This window comes from Canis lupus, chromosome 33 (assembly GCF_048164855.1).
Source record: "Canis lupus baileyi chromosome 33, mCanLup2.hap1, whole genome shotgun sequence".
Taxonomy (NCBI): domain Eukaryota; kingdom Metazoa; phylum Chordata; class Mammalia; order Carnivora; family Canidae; genus Canis; species Canis lupus.
This window is the reverse complement of record NC_132870.1, coordinates 35336464-35356450: the sequence shown is the minus strand read 5'-3', so window position 1 is coordinate 35356450 and position 19987 is coordinate 35336464. Positions and strand designations below refer to the sequence as shown.

Genomic DNA, 19987 nt, shown 5'->3' with positions numbered 1-19987 from the left:
GTCCCCCCACTGAGCAGGGAGCTGATGCAGGCTGCAGGGCTCCATCCCAGGATTCTGGGATCATGACCTGAGCTGAAGGCAGCCACTTAACCGACTGAGTCACCCAAGAGCCCCCCTAATTCTTATTTCTACATTAATTTTATTTTGAACATTTTATTTTATTTTATAAACACTATAATTTTCTTTCTGCAATTAAGACGCGTGGATATCTTCAGAGACTATTGTTATGAAGGAAAAAAATTAGAAAAATATGCAAAAGGCTCTACTGATTTGTTATTGTGTCTGTAGATACACAGCTGATAAAATAAAAATTATGGAAAGAAATAAAAATTCAGACTTATGAAAATGCTTAAGCAAAATCAAATGTAGTGATTTGAAGAAAAAAAAATGTTGACATTATGAAGCTTTATGAAGCTAATTTTACAATTACAGAAAGCATCAAGTAAATCCATCTGGCCCTTAAGTACAATAGTTCCTAGAAGCAAGGGCCTCTTAGGTTACATGTCCCAGTCCCAAACTTCTGGCAATTAGTAACCATAGTATACTCTTAAATTTTCATCACCCAATGTGTTTAAACCACTTAGAATCATATGACTCCTCATTTATTTATTTATTTATTTATTTATTTATGATTTATTTATTTACTTAAGATAGAGAGAGAGGTAGAGACACAGGCAGAGGGAGGAGCAGGCTCCATGCCAGGAGCCCGATAAGGGACTCGATTCCGGGTCTTCAGGATTGCGCCCTGTGCCAAGGCAGGCGCTAAACTGCTGAGCCACCCAGGGATCCCCTCGCCTTTATTTAAGTGGAGTTATTTTTCCCCAAATTTTTGAAACTGCATATGCTAATGAAAAAAAAATTCTACATTACCAATATTCTTGATTCATTATGTTTCAAATATAAATTATTTGTAATAGATATTAATTCTGAGGAGGTAAAAATTACAACAGATATGAATAAATTTAACCAATTATTTTCATATATATAATTTACTACTTCATAAGGGAATTTTAAGTTATTTAGACAGTTTTTGTTCTTAGGGGTACACATTTGCCCTGTCAGATGTATGGGAGGATAGTACAAATCATGGGAGAGGGAGATCATACTGTGGTAAGTTTATTACGTTTTATGTAACATGGTATAATATTACTTAAAGTAATATTACTTAATAAATCAATATTAGATATTGAATAAAAAATTGTCAATGAATCAAAACATAGATGGAAAACTTGGAGGAGAAAACATAGTGTATTAACTTCAAACGAAATGTTATAATTTAATATAATCATGAGGAATTGCATTTAATATATTTTATCTCAACATGCCAATTAAATGATTGCATAGATTGCAGACTCAATTATGTGCCATCTCATAGGAACACAGCTTAAATAGAAACACATTGATAGGGAACCCTGGGTGGCGCAGCAGTTTAGCGCCTGCCTTTGGCCCAGGGTGCGATCCTGGAGACCCGGGATCGAATCCCACGTCGGGCTCCCGGTGCATGGAGCCTGCTTCTCCCTCTGCCTGTGTCTCTGCCTCTCTCTCTCTCTCTCTCTCTCTCTCTGTGTGACTATCATAAATAAATAAAAAATTTAAAAATTTTTTAAAAAAAGAAACACATTGATATATAAAATTTAAGATGAAAAAGGTAGACTTTTCAAAAAAACAACTTCAAAAACTATTCAAAAGAACACATGAGCAGCTCTATTCATATTAGTAATAACAGACAATACAAGGAACTATTATCAGAGATAAAAGAGACATTACATCATGGAATGAATAAGTCATAGGGATAAAAAGCACAGCATAGAAAATATAGTCAGTGGTATTGTCATAGCATTATTTGGTGACAGATGGCAGCTACACTTGTAGTGAGCACTGCATAATATATAGACTTGTCAAATCACTATGTTGTACACTTGTAACTAATGTAACATTGTGTGTCAACTATATGTCAATCAAAAAGAAATATAATGACAAAGTAATCATTTCACCAAAAATACATAATAAAGCTTAATATTTATACATTTAGCAAAATAGCTTCAAAGTACATGAAGCAAAAAAGAAATAACTGAGCCACAATATAGATAAATTCAAACTTATAGTTGGGAATTTTAACACTTATATCTGCAGTTGATGGAATGAGTAGGCAAGATCATCGGTAAGGATAAAAAAAACTCTGAAAAAGGCTCTCAACCAATTTTATATAATGACATTTGCAGAAAGCTACAAATGACAGCAGAATGTGTTTTCATTCACAGAGACCACATACTGGTCCGTTAAATAAACCAACAACCATGTTGAGGTGGAATTAGAGATTGAGCTTTTTGAGAATAGAAGTAACCATAAAGAAAGTCTAAAGATCTGTTCACAAAGAGGTAAAATTTAGCAGTAGGAGAGAAAGATGGAGAAAGGCCATTGAGACAATATCACATAATCACTTGTAAGACAGATATTTAATTTGGATATTTATGTGAGACATGAGTAAAGAGAATAGAAACCTCATGTAAGTGATGATTTAAATTAGTAATTTGGCTATGTTTGTTATTTTGAAAGATTATGGGGGCCAGTTAAACAGTTTTGAGATCTGCAACTATGATAGGCAGAATAATGGCCCCCAAATCTCCACACTCTTTTATAGGCTCCTGTATGTAAAATAATATGTAAAATATTATGTAATATATGTAATATATATGTAATATAATGTATGTAATGTAATGTATGTAATATATGTAATATAATATGTAAAATAATATGGTAAAAGAGAATTAAGGTTGTGAACATAATTAAGTTTGCTAATCAGTTGACTTTAAAAAGGACAGATTAGGATGATCCAGGTGGTCTGATTGTAATTACAAATGTCCTCAAAGTAGAAAAGGGAAGTAGAAGAGTCAGAATCAGAAGATATATGATGATGGAAGCAAGAGCAGAGTGACACAGTGTGAAAAGATTTGATCCACTCTTGCTGGCTTTGAAAATGGAGGGAGGGGGCAGTCCTGGTGGCCCAGCAGTTTAGCGCCGCCGTCAGCCCAGGGCCTGATCCTGGAGACCTGGGATCGAGTCCCACATCGGTCTCCCTGCATGGAGCCTGCTTCCCCCTCTGCCTGTGTCTCTGCCTCTCTTTCTCTCTCTGTGTCTCTCATGAATCAATAAATAAAATCTTAAAAAAAAAAAAAAAAATGGAGGGAGGGAGTCTGGGAATGCAAGTGGTCTCCAGAGGCTTGAAAGACAAACAGATTATCTCCAAAAGCTTTTCAAAAGGAACACAAGTCAGCTGAATTTTTGATCTTAGGACAGTAAAATCAACTTTGTACTTCAGATGTACAGAAACATAACTGAAGAGTCTGGCACTTGACTAAAAGTCTACGTATAATTTTTCAGGACTGATTACAGGCAGTTACAAAAGTTTTACTGGGCAGGTTTCATGAAGAAAGTGGCCTTCCTACAACAAACACTGGGCACAGCCAGTGCATTTCAGTGTCTGAAGGGAAATGCAGTTAAGGACTCAAGTAATCTTGGCTGGTTATGCTCTTCTACATATATGTTCCTAGTTTAAATGCCTTCATTCTCAGGTGTCTTTAATTGAGACCTTTAATTGAGTTCCTCTTCAGGAACTTCTTATGTGGGGGGAGGAGGGAGAAATCTTGAAGATCTTTTCTCTCACTGTAACGCAGTACTCGGTACTTTTGCATTCCTAGTCCTCTCTCTCAAGGGACAGATTCCAGGGCCCATAAAACTGCTGAACCCTTTTCTAGAGAGTTCCTCAATAGTGAGATGACACCCACATCTGCATCAATTCTTCTGACTCTAGACAGGTGCAAAACTCCACAGGGAAAAAGACAGGGGATCCATATTTTCCCAAGTTGCAGCCTCTTACATCATCATAATAAGAGATTAAAGACTTATCTCTTTCCTTCTTGGCTTGTTGCTTGAATCAGCTACTCCAACACCTGGCAGCTCAGCTCTCTTCCAATTTAGCTGAGATCCTGATAATAAGGTAATACATTTGTGTTATTTTAAGCCACAAAGTTTGTGGTAATTTGTTACAGTGGCAATAGAATTCTAATACAGCAATAAAATACAACTTTATCATTATTCAATTAGAAATTATACCATTTAAAATATTTGACTTGTTTTTAAGAGACTATATATATATTTAAGATTTTATTTATTTATTCATGACACACACACAGAGGCAGAGACATAGGCAGAAGGAGAAGCGGGCTCCATGCAGGGAGCCTGACGTGGGACTTGATCCCAGGTTCCTAGGATCAAGCCCAGGGCTGAAGGCAGTGCTAAACCACTGAGCCACCCGGGCTGCTCCTTAAGGAAATATATTAAATAATCTCTATTGCTTAAACACATTTGGATATATTCTTGATCAGGTATCATGTTTTTTTCCAGTATCAGAAGTCTTTCAAGATAACTAAAATAAGAAATTTTAGGACAAATTCCTTACCAGCAGTATGAGTAACTATGTGGAGTGTCTCTCAAGTAACATAATCATAATTATTAAAAAGTATGTAAGATGAGCTATTTAAAGTATCTGGGAGTAAGGATGAAATCTTACTACTTAACAATGGCATAGATGGAGTTAAAGAGTATTAGGTTAAACAAATCAAAATAAGTCAGAGAAAGACAAACACCATAGGATTTCACTCATATGTGGAATTTAAGAAACAAAAAAAAATGAGCAAAGGAGAAAAAGAGGAAAAAGACTCTCAACTATAGAGAACAAATTGATGGTTACCAGAAGGGAGGTGGGTGGGGTGATGGGTGGAATAGGTGATGGGGATTAGGAGTACACTTGCTCTGATGAGCACCAAGTGTTGTAAGAAAGTATTAAATCACATATTGTACACTTAAAACTAATATTACACTATATTTTAACTAACAAATTGAAATAAAAACTTGTAAAAAAGAAGAAAGTATCTGGAAACTATCTGAAGGTGATATAGCAAAGGAAGAAATATTTAATCAAGAAAATGTATTAAATCTTATTAAGAACAGTGATGGTCTATGCATTTGAGTCGTGGTGGGCTTTTCACTCCACCATTTCAGCATAACCAACTCTGGGCAGTGGTGTCCAAGAAGACAGGACTTTCTTTTCTTCCAGCTACTAGTCCAAAGCTGATGACTCTCCTGTAGAGGCAGGCCACCAGCATTTCTCATTGCCATCAGCCTCATGTTTCAAAAACTCTAATCCAGGCAAGAGTAGCTGAAAGTTTGCCTCCTCCACAGAGCACCTGATCATAAGACAAAAGCTCTGCCTTGGGCAGAGAATAGTGAATCTTCGCTGCCTTTGTTTTAGACTGTTTACAAGGTAGAGGGTGCATGTTGGGTAAGACTACCTAAGAAAACCAGAGGCTGATGTTCCAGCATAATTCTCTACTTTTAAAGCTAGAGTGTCAGTCAGAGAGAGAACCAGGGAAAGAGACAACTAAAAAAAAAGCTCCCCTAGGGTCTAAATAACATTTTTTAAATGTTAAAAGACAAAGACAAAAGGAAATCTTAAAGCAGAAAGAGAAATACCTTCATTACATATAAGAAAACTTTGATGAAAGTAATACCTGATTTATCACTAGAAATGATAGAGGCCAAAGATTGTAGCATAACATTCATAGTGCACAGAGAAGGAAAACTATTGGTACAGAGTACAATATTCAGCAAAATTATCTTTCAAAACAGAAGGCAAAACTCTGGGAAACAATATGGAGTTCCCTCCAAAAGTTAAAATAGAACTACCCTACATTCTAGAAATCACACTAGTGGGTACTTACCCAAAGAATACAAAAATACAGATTCAAAGGGATATAAGCACCCCGATGTTTATAGCAGCATTATCAACAATAGCCAAACTATGGAAAGAGTCCAAATGTCCATAGACTGATGAATGGATAAAGAAGAGGTGGTATTAGGGGCACCTATGTGTCTCAGGCAGTTAAGCCTCTGACTATTGGTTTCCATTCAGTTCATGATCTCAGGATCCTGGGAGCAAGCCCTGCATCAGGATCTGGGCTTGGCAGGGAGTCTGCTTCTCTGCTTCTCTCTCCCTCTGCTCCTCCCCCCACTCACTCTTTCCCTCAATCTCTCTCTCTCTTTCTCTCTCACTCTCAAATAAATAAATACATTGTTTTTAAAAAGAAGAATATATGTATATACTACTATATGTATATATATGTATATGTATATATGTATATATATATAGGGATATTTTTCAGCCATCACAAAGAATGAAATCTTGCCATTTGCAACTATGTGGATGGAGCTAAAGTATATTATGCTAAGCAAATAAGTCAGAGAAAGACAAATACCATGTGATTTCCCTTGTATGTGGAATTTAAGAAACAAAACAGATGAATATAGGGGAAAGGGAAAAAAATGAAATAGGGAGGAAAATCATAAGAGACTTTTAATTATAGAGGAAAACTGGGTTACTGAAGGGAGGTGGGCAGGAGAATGAGCTAAATGGGTGATGGTTATTAAGGAGGGCACTTGTGATGAGTACTGGATGTTGTACAGTTGTGCAGAAGAGATGAAACAGTAAATTCTACTCCTGAAACTAACATTACACTACATGTTAACTGATAAATATTTAAATAAAAACTTGAAAAAATGGAAAATAAAAAATAAATACTTAAATGTCAAAAAAATGGCAAGGCAACCCATCAGGAAGATTAACAATTACAAAAATATATGCACATAAAACCAAAGCCTCTAAATATATGAAGATTGAGGGATATACAAAATACATGGCAAAATTGAGGGAGATGGATGACCCAATAATAGTTGATTTCATCATCCAATTTTAAATTGGTAATTGGACAATAGACAAGATCAACAAAGAAATAGAAGACCTAACAAGCCTTTAAATTATAACTATAAACTACAAAGTAGAAGAGACATCAATAAAAAATATTGAATAGAGATTGGTCTCAAGTATACATGGAGCATAGTACAGAATAGACCAAATCCTAGTCCATGAAACAAGTTTCAATTAATTTAAAATTTAAATTAAATTTCAATTAATTTAAAGGACAATTTCTCACACCACAAGACTATGGAGTTAAAAATGCACAGCAAATAAAAACAAAAATTCAAAACTATGTGATTATTACATAACACATTTCTAAATAACCAATGGTTGATGAGGAAATCATAAGAAAAAATTAGAATATACTTTGAGATGAAAAGGGATACATACATACCAAAACTTGAGTTGCAACTAAATGAACGCTCATAGATAAAATTATAGCTGTATGTCCATATATTAAAAAGATCTAACCCCCCCACACACATTATAGCAGGATATCACAAATTGAACTATTGAAATGATTTAGAAAATATGTAAGCATTTGAATTAGATATGAAAATGCAGGACACCATTATTATCAACAATACGCAAAGTTATCTATTTGATGTGATTTTAAAGATTGTTTAAGGTAATCACTCTTTTCCCCCCAATATATTTTACCCAATGTAACAATAAGAATTGCTAAAGTGAAACTCAACATATAATTTAATTCTTGTAAATACCTAATAAGAAAAACTTATCTGAAACACCAAAGTGTAGCCAAAGATATTTTCCACTTGTTATTATAAGCATGTGAAATAAGTTGCATTTTATAAATATATATTTCTGAAATCTCACAACTCCTTTTATAAATAAGCTAAGAACAGAAACATCTCAAAAATTATTTTGATTTTTGGAGGGGACAGATCTGTTGGTTCACAGCCTGGGGAGTTTGGATGAAATTCAAAAGTAGCCCCTTTATGCTGAGGGCAAGAAGAAACTGACGAAAGAATCCATTCCAGAATGTGACATGGCAGTTTTAATAAGAAAGGGAATTTACTTAAGAGATGTGTTCTCTGTGGCCACAAGACAAGAAGATCTCTGAGCCTTCCTGATAGAATCTTGAGATCTTATGTAGAGACCTTAATGGGGTTCAGTCACATATCCAGACCAGGCGGTTTCAATTACACATTGCTCTCTCAAAGCTGCATTCATGAAACGGCTCACTTATGGAATGAAGGGTGGATTTCATGTTCCTAGGAAGGGGGAGAACAGTAAGTAGACTTTGATTGACCATGTCCAATGCATGAGTCAACTGGACGGAAGTCATGTCCTCTTGATAATTTCTTCCAACAAGATTTGCGTGACTATATACTGTTCTACTTTCATCATTCTATGTTTATAAGAAACATGTTTATTTTGAAACTGAGCTAAAAAAACCACTCTGTGGTTTCCATGTTTCCTTCGGGGAGAAATAGAATGTCTTTGCTGGATTCTTCTAATATTTTAATAGACCACTGAATAATGAAAACATATTTTCAAACTTGAAAATTGTATTATGCTCAAGAACATGTGGGTAGCTCCTTAATTAATACTTTATCAGTAAAAACATTTTGCAAATACATATTCAGATTTAATAATCATTATAGACATGGCTTTGTTTAATGATATAGAAACAAAAGGTTTATTTTATTTTTCCCTAAGGTTATTGGATCACTCCATCATCATATTTTTTTAAATGACTGTTTTTTTTCCTTGTCTGTTAAAAAAAACAAAATTGATATATATATACATGTAAATCTATTTCTGAACAACCTCTTTGGTTCCAGTGATCTATTTTGTATTGATGACAAAATGACACCACTTTAATAGAGTGTAATAGTAAGTTTTGAAATCTGGTAGAATAAATCTTCCAACTTGAATTTTCCTCCAGATTGTCTAGGCTCTTCTAGATCAATTTTATTTATATATAAATTTAGAATCATTTTATAAATTTTCACAAAAATGAAGCCGTTTTAAGCTGAGATTGTGTTGACTCAGTATAACAATGCGAGGAGAACTGACATCTAGCAATAGTCATTAATAAATATACATGATATACAACTGCATTTGTCTATTAATTTGTCAGCAACATAATCTGAATATATTTGACTCTTCTTTGATAATTAATAGTGCACATTTGACTTCTTCCTTGCCAATCTTGATGCCTTATATTTCTTCTTGACTGGTTGCTGAAGATAGGACTTCTTCCTGACCTTAGGGGTCTTTACTAATATATTCACTTACTTTTACTTTTGAGAGCTATTTAGATAGGTACAGAATACTAGGTTGGTAATATGCAGACATGGTTGTTGTTGTTGTTGTTGTCATTTTCAGTACTTTAAATACATCATTCCAGTGTCTACACTCCTAAGATTTTCTGTAAAGAAAAACTATCAATATTTCTTTTTTTTCCCATCAATATTTCTATTGTCACTTTGAAATTACTGTGTCTTATAACTCTGGCTGCTTATAAGTTTGCTTGTGTATTTGATTTTCAGTATTCTGCTTTGATATGTCTAGATGTGAATTACTTTGTGTTTACCTTTTTTGATATTCAAGATTCTTGAATTTGTTGGCCATGATATTTATCATTCCTTAAACAGTTCCATACTTAATCGTTCAAATATGGCTTCTGTCTCATTCTTTTCATCATCTCCTTTTTATTTATTTGTTTGTTTTTTAAACAGCTGGTGGTTTGCTTGTTTACTGTGAGGTTCCTTTACTTCCTGCCCTTGCTTATGCCCGTGGCTTTCTTTTTTTTATATATATAAATTTATTTTTTATTGGTGTTCAATTTGCCAACATATTGAATAACACCCAGTGCTCATCCCCTCAAGTGCCCCCCTCAGTGCCCGTCACCCAGTCACCCCCACCCACTGCCCACCTCCCTTTCCACCACCCCTAGTTTGTTTCCCAGAGTTAGGAGTCTCTCAAGTTCTGTCTCCCTTTCTGATATTTCCCACTCATTTTTTCTCCTTTCCCCTTTATTCCCTTTCACTATTTTTTATATTCCCCAAATGAATGAGACCATATAATGTTTGTCCTTCTCTGATTGACTCATTTCACTCAGCATAATACCCTCTAGTTCCATCCACATCGAAGCAAATGGTGGGAATTTGTCGTTCCTAATGGCTGAGGAATATTCCATTGTATACATAAACCACATCTTCTTTATCCATTCATCTTTCGATGGACACCGAGGCTCCTTCCACAGTTTGGCTATTGTGGACATAGCTGCTAGAAACATCGGGGTGCAGGTATCCCGGCGTTTCATTGCATCTGTATCTTTGGGGTAAATCCCCAGCAGTGCAATTGCTGGGTCGTAGGGCAGGTCTATTTTTAACTCTTTGAGGAACCTCCACACAGTTTTTCAGAGTGGCTGCACCAGTTCACATTTCCACCGACAGTGTAAGAGGGTTCCCTTTTCTCTGCATCCTCTCCAACATTTGTGGTTTCCTGCCTTGTTAATTTGCCCCATTCTCACTGGTGTGAGGTGGGATCTCATTGTGGTTTTGATTTGTATTTCCCTGATGGCAAGTGATGCAGAGCACTTCCTCATGTGCATGTTGGCCATGTCTATGTCTTCATCGGTGAGATTTCTCTTCATGTCTTTTGCCCATTTCATGATTGGATTGTTTGTTTCTTTGGTGTTGAGTTTAATAAGTTCTTTATAGATCTTGGATACTAGCCCTTTATCTGATATGTCATTTGCAAATATCTTCTCCCATTCTGTAGGTTGTCTTTGAGTTTTGTTGACTGTATCCTTTGCTGTGCAAAAGCTTCTTATCTTGATGAAGTCCCAATAGTTCATTTTTGCTTTTGTTTCCCTTGCCTTCGTGGATGTATCTTGCAAGAAGTTACTGGCTGTCCACAGAGGGGTTTCATTTGGGGCTGCACAACGTTGAAAATAGCTTTTTAATTAGTTGCCACATTTAAGCTTCGGGTGATTTTCATGTTAAAAAAAACTCAACAACAACAACAACAACAACAACAACAACAAAAAACTCAACAACAAACCAAACCACTTAACCTCAGTGGAAAAATCAGAACATCTTGTGACCACTAGGTATTTTTGCATAGCGTTCAGCTGTAGCCAGTGGTGGCTACTGGTTGCCTAATAGCAGTCCCTCCTAGTCCCACCTGCCAGCTTTGCTCAAGTGTGCTTCCTGCCTGGCCCCCTGGCAGGTGCAAGTCCGATTCCTTAACAGAAGCAGGTTTCTCTCTCAACAGGGGGCCTTATCCAAATTTGGGAGGCCAGCTACTCACCCTTCCAGCCTTTGTGCGAGCATTTCCCTCTAAGGAAGCACTTAATGGCCCTCCCACCTAACAGACTTGGCATACACATTTTACATCATTTAATTTTACAGTTACGTACATCTTAACAAGATATGCCAGAAACAAAAATAAACTCTTAACGAACAGGCACGAACCAGGGGACTGGCTGCAGTGGAGAAAACCTTTAGAAAATGTGTACAAAATATTCCAGAGTAATAGTAAGATTACATTCATGAAACTGAGCTGCAAAAGAATGTCTAGGAGAAACACTGGACAAAAAGTAACAGGAAATGTAAAAACAGAGAAGCAAAGAACATTTTATATTTAAGTATTTAAAATCTAGGTTGCCAGACATATGGGAATCTCAAAATTACAGTGCTGCTACACTATTAGTTTTAAATTATAAAAGTTAAAAAAAATCAGGAGATTGGAATAAATATTTAATATAAGAGAACAGAGTCAAAGCATCTCATATAAGCATACAAAAATGACCACATTTTAGATATGGTCAATATGGTCTTGAAAATTTCCCATTGGGTCAGATAAAGTGGCTATGATTTTTCAGTGTAGCAAACCAATGTGGGAGCAGGACAATGGGTTTGCATATCATAGAGTTATGAGAAGAAAATAACTGCAGATTGTGATAACTCAAGTACCCTTTTAACAATTTATCACAGTGCTAATGATATGGAAGAGGGAAAGTTTAGGTAAGTAGAGGAATTAAAATTGAGAATATTCCCCCTTTTTAGTGATACATTGGATACTTTTGATATAATACAGGTTTTTGTTTTGTTTTGTTTTTTAAGTGGGTTCCATGTTGACCTGAGCTGAGATCAAGAGGCAGATGCTTAGCCAACTTAGCCACCCAGGCACACCGATATAATCGTTTTTTAAAAGAAAAAATTCTTAATAGCTTAGAAACTATTTTTTACTTTTTGTGTATATTCAATTAAATGGTTCATACTACACAGTTTAAAAACAGCTTTAAGGAATACATAATATATTTAATGATTATTAAGCCTTTGAACAAAAGGCGACATTTTAAGTCAATTCATGCATTATTTCAAGATCAATTACCTTATTGTGTCATTATTTAATGCACTTTTCCATGTATGTTTGTTATTCTGTTACTGACACCAAAGACATTAACCAAAGTGTCTTAGTCACTTTGAGAAATTACTTTGTCCTAATTTTTATCTAGTTCATATAGTGTTAGATGAGGCATATGGTAGGCTACTAACAGAGGAGAGTTTCTTACTCTGACTTATCCATAATTGTTGCTTGTCAACACTAGCATCTGTAGCTTTCACTGATTGAACATATTTTTTCCAAAGAAAAGTGAAGTAACAAATCCCACAAGATCAACCATGTCTAATGAGAATATCACCCTTTTACATTAAGATTTACCTCCAATACAATTATCTTATGTGATTGTGGCTTACTGCAATATGTTATAAATATCTTGTTATTGAAAAGACATAGCATTTTTCTAATTATATTTTAAATGAATTAATAGTATCTATAAAATCACGTCTTCTTTTTTTTTATTGGTGTTCAATTTGCCAACATATAGCATAACACCCAGTGCTCATCCCATCAAGTGCCCCCCTCAGTGCCCATCACCCAGTCACCCCCACCCCCTGCCCACCTTCCTTTCCACCACCCCTTGTTCGTTTCCCAGATTTAGGAGTCTCTCATGTTCTGTCTCCCTTTCTGATATTTCCCACTCATTTTTTCTCCTTTCCCCTTTATTCCCTTCCACTAAAAATTATGTCTTCTTTTATTAAGTTAGCATTCAGATTCATTACAACCTGTATTGTGTCCTCATACAACCTATTTTATTACCAAACAGATTTTCAACAGGGAATAGAATACAGTGTTGCAGTTTAATATCTGTGTAAACTTGTGCATGAGATTTAATTTCTCAAGTCTATTTCATCAAACTTAAAAAGAGGATAATATCAGTCTTGTAAGACTATCCATCTTTATGTATTAAATAAACCCTTCATTGCTTATAGAAATCTATATTTTTGCCTCTAAAATGCCTTTTCTTGTACCAGTTTGTGTACCTGTAATAACTTTTACCTCTAGTATTTCTGCATATTTTTCTAAATCAAGACCAACAACAACCAAAAATGCTTTTTTTTTTCTTTTTTGGGGGGGATTCACAGGAATAAGTCCCCTTTCACTCATATTACTTTACACTGATGTCATTAAGCAATATAGAGTTCCCAGTTTGCTTGGGTCAGCAATGATAGGGTAACGACAGGGTTTCCCATTTTGTATGACTCCAAATCTGCCTGCTAAGCTGTACTTTGGATAAGAGTTATCATGCATTAATTTTGACTTCTCTAATTAAATTGAGTTCTGATACTATGTCTTCCTATTGGTACATTATCCTCCATAAGTCTCTACGTATTTCCTAGAATGTTAATGTGACAAATAGATATTTCTTGAACTAATTTTTTTTTAAGCTTGTATTTCTGTATTCATGAGACACACAGAGAGAAGCAGAGACATTGGCACAGGGAGAAGCAGGCTCCCTCGGGGTAGGGCAGGGCAGGAGGGGAGCCTGATGCAGGACTCAATCCCAAAACCCTGGGATTACGACCTGAACCAAAGGCAGACACTCAACCACTGAGTAACCCTGGTGCCCCTGAATATTTTTTATTTTGGTATCATAATTGACTTTATTTGGCATCATTAAACATGTTAAAAACCTTTTTGTCATTCTTCCAAAATATGGGTTGGAATCTCCATATCAGAAAGCCCTCTTCCCATACTTAAATTAAGTTTAAGTAGTTTGTATGAATGAGTGCTATAATAAAAAAGATTGTAAATTAAGAGATAAAATAATATCTAATTCCATATCATAAGAACTCTTCTAAATTCAGCAGATACAGAAGTTAGCTAACTAACCAGGCAAGCAAGTGAGCTTGTTTCCTTGATCTTATAGTAAAGTGAAGTAGTTTGGTATTTAAGAAGTTAAATACCAACACAGAAAAATGGTAAATTTAATTAAATTGAGAGGAGGGGCAAGATGGCGGAAGAGTAGGGTCCCCAAATCACCTGTTCCCACCAAATTACCTAGATAACCTTCAAATTATCCTGAAAATCTGCGAATTCAGCCTGAGATTTAAAGAGAGACCAGCTGGAACGCTACAGTGAGAAGAGTTCGCGCTTCTATCCAGGTAGGAAGACGGGGAAAAAGAAATAAAGAAACAAAAGGCCTCCAAGGGGGAGGCGCCTGCGAGGAGCCGGGCTGAGGCCGGGGCGAGTGTCCCCAGGACAGGAGAGCCCCGTCCCGGAGGAGCAGGAGCTGCACCGACCTTCCCGGGGGAAAGGGGCTCGCAGGGAGGTGGAGCAGGACCCAGGAGGGCGGGGATGCCCTCGGGCTCCCGGGGACACTAACAGGCACCTGCGCCCCGGGAGATGCGCCGAGCTCCCTAAGGGCTGCAGCGCGCACGGCGGGACCCAGAGCAGCTCGGGGGGCTCGGGCAGAGGAAGAGGCTCCGTGCGGAGGGGGCTGCCTGGCCCTAGGAGCGGGATTCCAACAGCGCAGGCTCCGGGAGCACAGGGCGCCGGGACACAGCCCCGGATCCGGCCCCCCCGGGACAGGCAGAGGCCGGGAGGGCCCAGGACAGCGAGGATGATCCTGCCCCAGCTGAGCAGATCAGCGGCCCCGCCCCGGAGCCTCCAGGCCCTGCAGACGGAGTTCCTGCCGGAGCTGAATCCAGGGCTCCAGAGCTGCTGCAGCCACTGGGGTTGTTCCTCCTGGGGCCTCACGGGGTGAACAACCCCCACTGAGCCCTGCACCAGGCAGGAGGCAGAGCAGCTCCCCCAAGTGCTAACACCTGAAAATCAGCACGACAGGCCCCTCCCCCAGAAGACCAGCTAGACGGACAAGTTCCAGGGGAAGTCAAGGGACTTAAAGTACACAGAGTCAGAAGATACTCCCCCGCAGTTTTTTTTTTTTTTCTTTTTGATTTGTTTGCTTCCCCCACCCCCTTTTTTCCTTTCTTTCTTTTTCTTTCTCTTTTTCTTCTCTTTTTTCCTTTTTTCCTTCCTTTTTTCTTTTTTCTTTTTCTCTTTTCTTTCCTTTTTTCTCTCTCTCTTTTTCTCCTTTTCCCAATACAACTTATTTTTGGCCACTCTGCACTGAGCAAAATGACTAGAAGGAAAACCTCACCTCAAAAGAAAGAAGCAGAAACAGTCCTCTCTCCCACAGAGTTACAAAATCTGGATTACAATTCAATGTCAGAAAGCCAATTAGAAGCACTATTATACAGCTACTGGTGGCTTAGAGAAAAGCATAAAAGACTCAAGAGACTTCATGACTGCAGAATTTAGATCCATTTAGGCAGAAATTAAAAATCACTTGAATGAGATGCAATCCAAACTAGAAGTCCTAACGACGAGGGTTAACGAGGTGGAAGAACGAATGAGTGACATAGAAGACAAGTTGATGGCAAAGAGGGAAACTGGGAAAAAAGAGACAAACAATTAAAAGACCATGAAGATAGATTAAGGGAAATAAACGACAGCCTGAGGAAGAAAAACCTACGTTTAATTGGGGTTCCCGAGGGCGCCGAAAGAGCCAGAGGGCCAGAATATGTATTTGAACAAATTCTAGCTGAAAACTTTCCTAATCTGGGAAGGGAAACAGGCATTCAGATCCAGGAAATAGAGAGATCCCCCCCTAAAATCAATAAAAACCGTTCAACACCTCGACATTTAATAGTGAAGCTTGCAAATTCCAAAGATAAGGAGAAGATCCTTAAAGCAGCAAGAGACAAGAAATCCCTGACTTTTATGGGGAGGAGTATTAGGGTAACAGCAGACCTCTCCACAGAGACCTGGCAGGCCAGAAAGGGCTGGCAGGATATATTCAGGGTCCTAAATGAGAAGAACATGCAACCAAGAATACTTTATCCAGCAAGGCTCTCATTCAAAATGGAAGGAGAGATAAAGAGCTTCCAAGACAGGCAGGAACTGAAAGAATACGTGACCTCCAAACCAGCTCTGCAAGAAATTTTAAGGGGGACTCTTAAAATTCCCCTTTAAGAAGAAGTTCAGTGGAACATTCCACAAAAACAAGGACTGAATAGATATCATGATGACACTAAACTCATATCTCTCAATAGTAACTCTGAACGTGAACGGGCTTAATGACCCCATCAAAAGGCGCAGGGTTTCAGACTGGATAAAAAAGCAAGACCCATCTATTTGCTGTCTACAAGAGACTCATTTTAGAGAGAGGGACACCTACAGCCTGAAAATAAAAGGTTGGAGAACCATGTACCATTCAAATGGTCCTCAAAAGAGAGCATGGGTAGCCATCCTTATGTCAGATAAACTAAAATTTACCCCGAAGACTGTATTGAGAGATGAAGAGGGACACTATATCATACTTAAAGAATCTATCCAACAAGAGGACTTAACAATCCTCAATATATATGCCCCGAAGGTGGGAACTGCCAAATATATAAATCAATTAATAACCAAAGTGAAGAAATACTTAGATAATAATACACTTATACTTGGTGACTTCAATCTAGCTCTTTCTACCCTCGATAGGTCTTCTAAGCACAACATCTCCAAAGAAATGAGAGCTTTAAATGATACACTGGACCAGATGGATTTCACAGATATCTACAGAACTTTACATCCAAACTCAACTGAATACACATTCTTCTCAAGTGCACATGGAACTTTCTCCAGAATAGACCACATATTGGGTCACAAATCAGGTCTGAACTTATACCAAAAGATTGGGATCGTCCCCTGCATATTCTCAGACCATAATGCCTTGAAATTAGAACTAAATCACAACAAGAAGTTCGGAAGGACCTCAAACACGTAGAGGTTAAGGACCATCGTGCTAAAAGATGAAAGGGTCAACCAGGAAATTAAGGAAGAATTAAAAAGATTCATGGAAACTAATGAGAATGAAGATACAACCGTTCAAAATCTTTGTGATGCAGCAAAAGCAGTCCTAAGGGGGAAATACATCGCAATACAAGCATCCATTCAAAAACTGGAAAGAACTCAAATACAAAAGCTAACCATACACATAAAGGAGCTAGAGAAAAAACAGCAGATGGATCCTACACCCAGCAGAAGAAGAGAGTTAATAAAGATTCGAGCAGAACTCAACGAAATCGAGACCAGAAGAACTGTGGAACAGATCAATAAAACCAGGAGTTGGTTCTTTGAAAGAATTAATAAGATAGATAAACCATTAGCGACCTTATAAAAAGAAGAGAGAGAAGACTCAAATTAATAAAATAATGAATGAGAAAGGAGAGATCACTACCAACACCAAGGAAATACAAATGATTTTAAAAACATATGAAAAACAGCTATACGCCAATAAATGAGGTGATCTAGAAGAAATGGACGCATTCCTGGAAAGCCACAAACTACCAAAACTGAAACAGGAAGAAATAGAAAACCTGAACAGGCCAATAACCAGGGAGGAAATTGAAGCAGTCATCAAAAACCTCCCAAGACACAAGAGTCCAGGGCCAGATGGCTTCCCAGGGGAATTCTATCAAACGTTTAAAGAAGAAACCATACCTATTCTCCTAAAGCTGTTTGGAAAGATAGAAAGAGATGGAGTACTTCCAAATTCGTTCTATGAGGCCAGCATCACCTTAATTCCAAAACCAGACAAAGACCCCACCAAAAAGGAGAATTATAGACCAATATCCCTGATGAACATGGATGCAAAAATTCTCAACAAGATACTAGCCAATAGGATCCACAGTACATTAAGAAAATTATTCACCATGACCAAGTAGGATTTATCCCTGGGACACAAGGCTGGTTCAAAACTCGTAAAACAATCAATGTAATTCATCATATCAGCAAGAGAAAAACCAAGAACCATATAATCCTCTCATTAGATGCAGAGAAAGCATTTGACAAAATACAGCATCCATTCCTGATCAAAACTCTTCAGAGTGTAGGGATAGAGGCAACATTCCTCGACATCTTAAAAGCCATCTACATGAAGCCCACAGCAAATGTAATTCTCAATGGGGAAGCACTAGGAGCCTTTCCCCTAAGATCAGGAACAAGACAGGGATGTCCACTCTCACCACTGCTATTCAACATAGTACTGGAAGTCCTAGCCTCAGCAATCAGACAACAAAAAGACACTAAAGACATTCAAATTGGCAAAGAAGAAGTCAGTCTCCCTCTTCGCCGATGACATGATACTCTACATAGAAAACCCAAAAGCCTCCACCCCAAGATTGCTAGAACTCTTACAGCAATTTGGTAGCGTGGCAGGATACAAAATCAATGCCCACAAATTAGTGGCATTTCTATACACTAACAGTAAGACCTAAGAAAGAGAAATTAAAGAGTCAATCCCATTTACAATTGCACCCAAAAGCATAAGATACCTAGGAATAAACCTAACCAAAGAGGTAAAGGATCTATACCCTAAAGACTATAGAACACTTCTGAAAGAAATTGAGGAAGACACAAAGAGATGGAAAAATATTCCATGCTCATGGATTGGCAGAATTAATCTTGTGAAAATGTCAACGTTACCTAGGGCAAAAAATTTAATGCAATCCCTATCAAAATACCATGGACTTTCTCAGAGTGTTAGAACAAATTATTTTAAGATTTGTGTGGAATCAGAAAAGACCCCGAATAGCCAGGGGAATTTTAAAAAAGAAAACTATAGCTGGAGGCATCACAATGCCAGATTTCAGGTTGTACTACAAAGCTGTGGTCATCAAGACAGTGTGGTACTGGCACAAAAACAGACACATAGATGAATGGAACAGAATAGAGAACCCAGAAGTGGACCCTCAACTTTATGGTCAACTAATATTCGATAAAGGAGGAAAGACTATCCACTGGAAGAAAGTCTCTTCAATAAATAGTGCTGGGAAAATTGGACATCCACATGCGGAAGAATTAAACTGGACCACTCTCTTTCACCATACACAAAGATAAACTCAAAATGGATGAAAGATCTAAATGTGAGACAAGATTCCATCAAAATCCTAGAGCAGAACACAGGCAACACCCTTTTTGAACCTGGCCACAGTAACTTCTTGCAAAATACATCCACGAAGGCAAAAGAAAGAAAAGCAAAAATGAACTATTGGGACTTCATCAAGATAAGAAGCTTTTCCACAGCAAAGGATACAGTCAACAAAACTCAAAGACAACCTACAGAATGGGAGAAGATATTTGCAAATGACATATCAGATAAAGGGCTAGTTTCCAAGATCTATAAAGAACTTATTAAACTCAACACCAAAGAAACAAACAATCCAATCATGAAATGGGCAAAAGACATGAACAGAAATCTCACAGAGGAAGACATAGACATGGCCAACATGCACATGAGAAAATGCTCTGCATCACTTGCCATCAGGGAAATACAAATTAAAACCACAATGAGATACCTCCTCACACCAGTGAGAATGGGACAAATTAACAAGGCAGGAAACCACAAATGTTGGAGAGGATGCGGAGAAAAGGGAACCCTCTTACACTGTTGGTGGGAATGTGAACTGGTGCAGCCACTCTGGAAAACTGTGTGGAGGTTCCTCAAAGGGTTAAAAATAGACCTGCCCTAGACCCAGCAATTGCACTGTTGGGGATTTACCCCAAAGATGCAGATGTAATGAAACGCCAGGACACCTGCACCCCGATGTTTATAGCAGCAATCGCCATGATAGCCAAACTGTGGAAGGAGCCTCGGTGTCCATCGAAAGATGAATGGATTAGAAGATGTGGTTTATGTATACAACGGAATATTCCTCAGCCATTAGAAATGACAAATACCAACCATTTGCTTCGAAGTGGATGGAACTGGAGGGTATTATGCTGAGTGAAGTAAGTCAA

At 37.6% G+C, this 19987-nt stretch overlaps 1 long non-coding RNA gene across 1 annotated transcript in view; it reads right to left on the bottom strand.

Annotated features, from left to right (window-relative positions):
- Window positions 1-3220: 3220 nt before the first annotated feature.
- The window catches only part of LOC140623775 (uncharacterized), a 55899-nt gene continuing 39132 nt past the window's right edge, over window positions 3221-19987 (bottom strand). Inside the window, exon 3 of the long non-coding RNA XR_012023311.1 lies at window positions 3221-3986. This is a non-coding gene — a long non-coding RNA (uncharacterized lncRNA). The remainder of the gene's footprint in view (window positions 3987-19987) is intronic.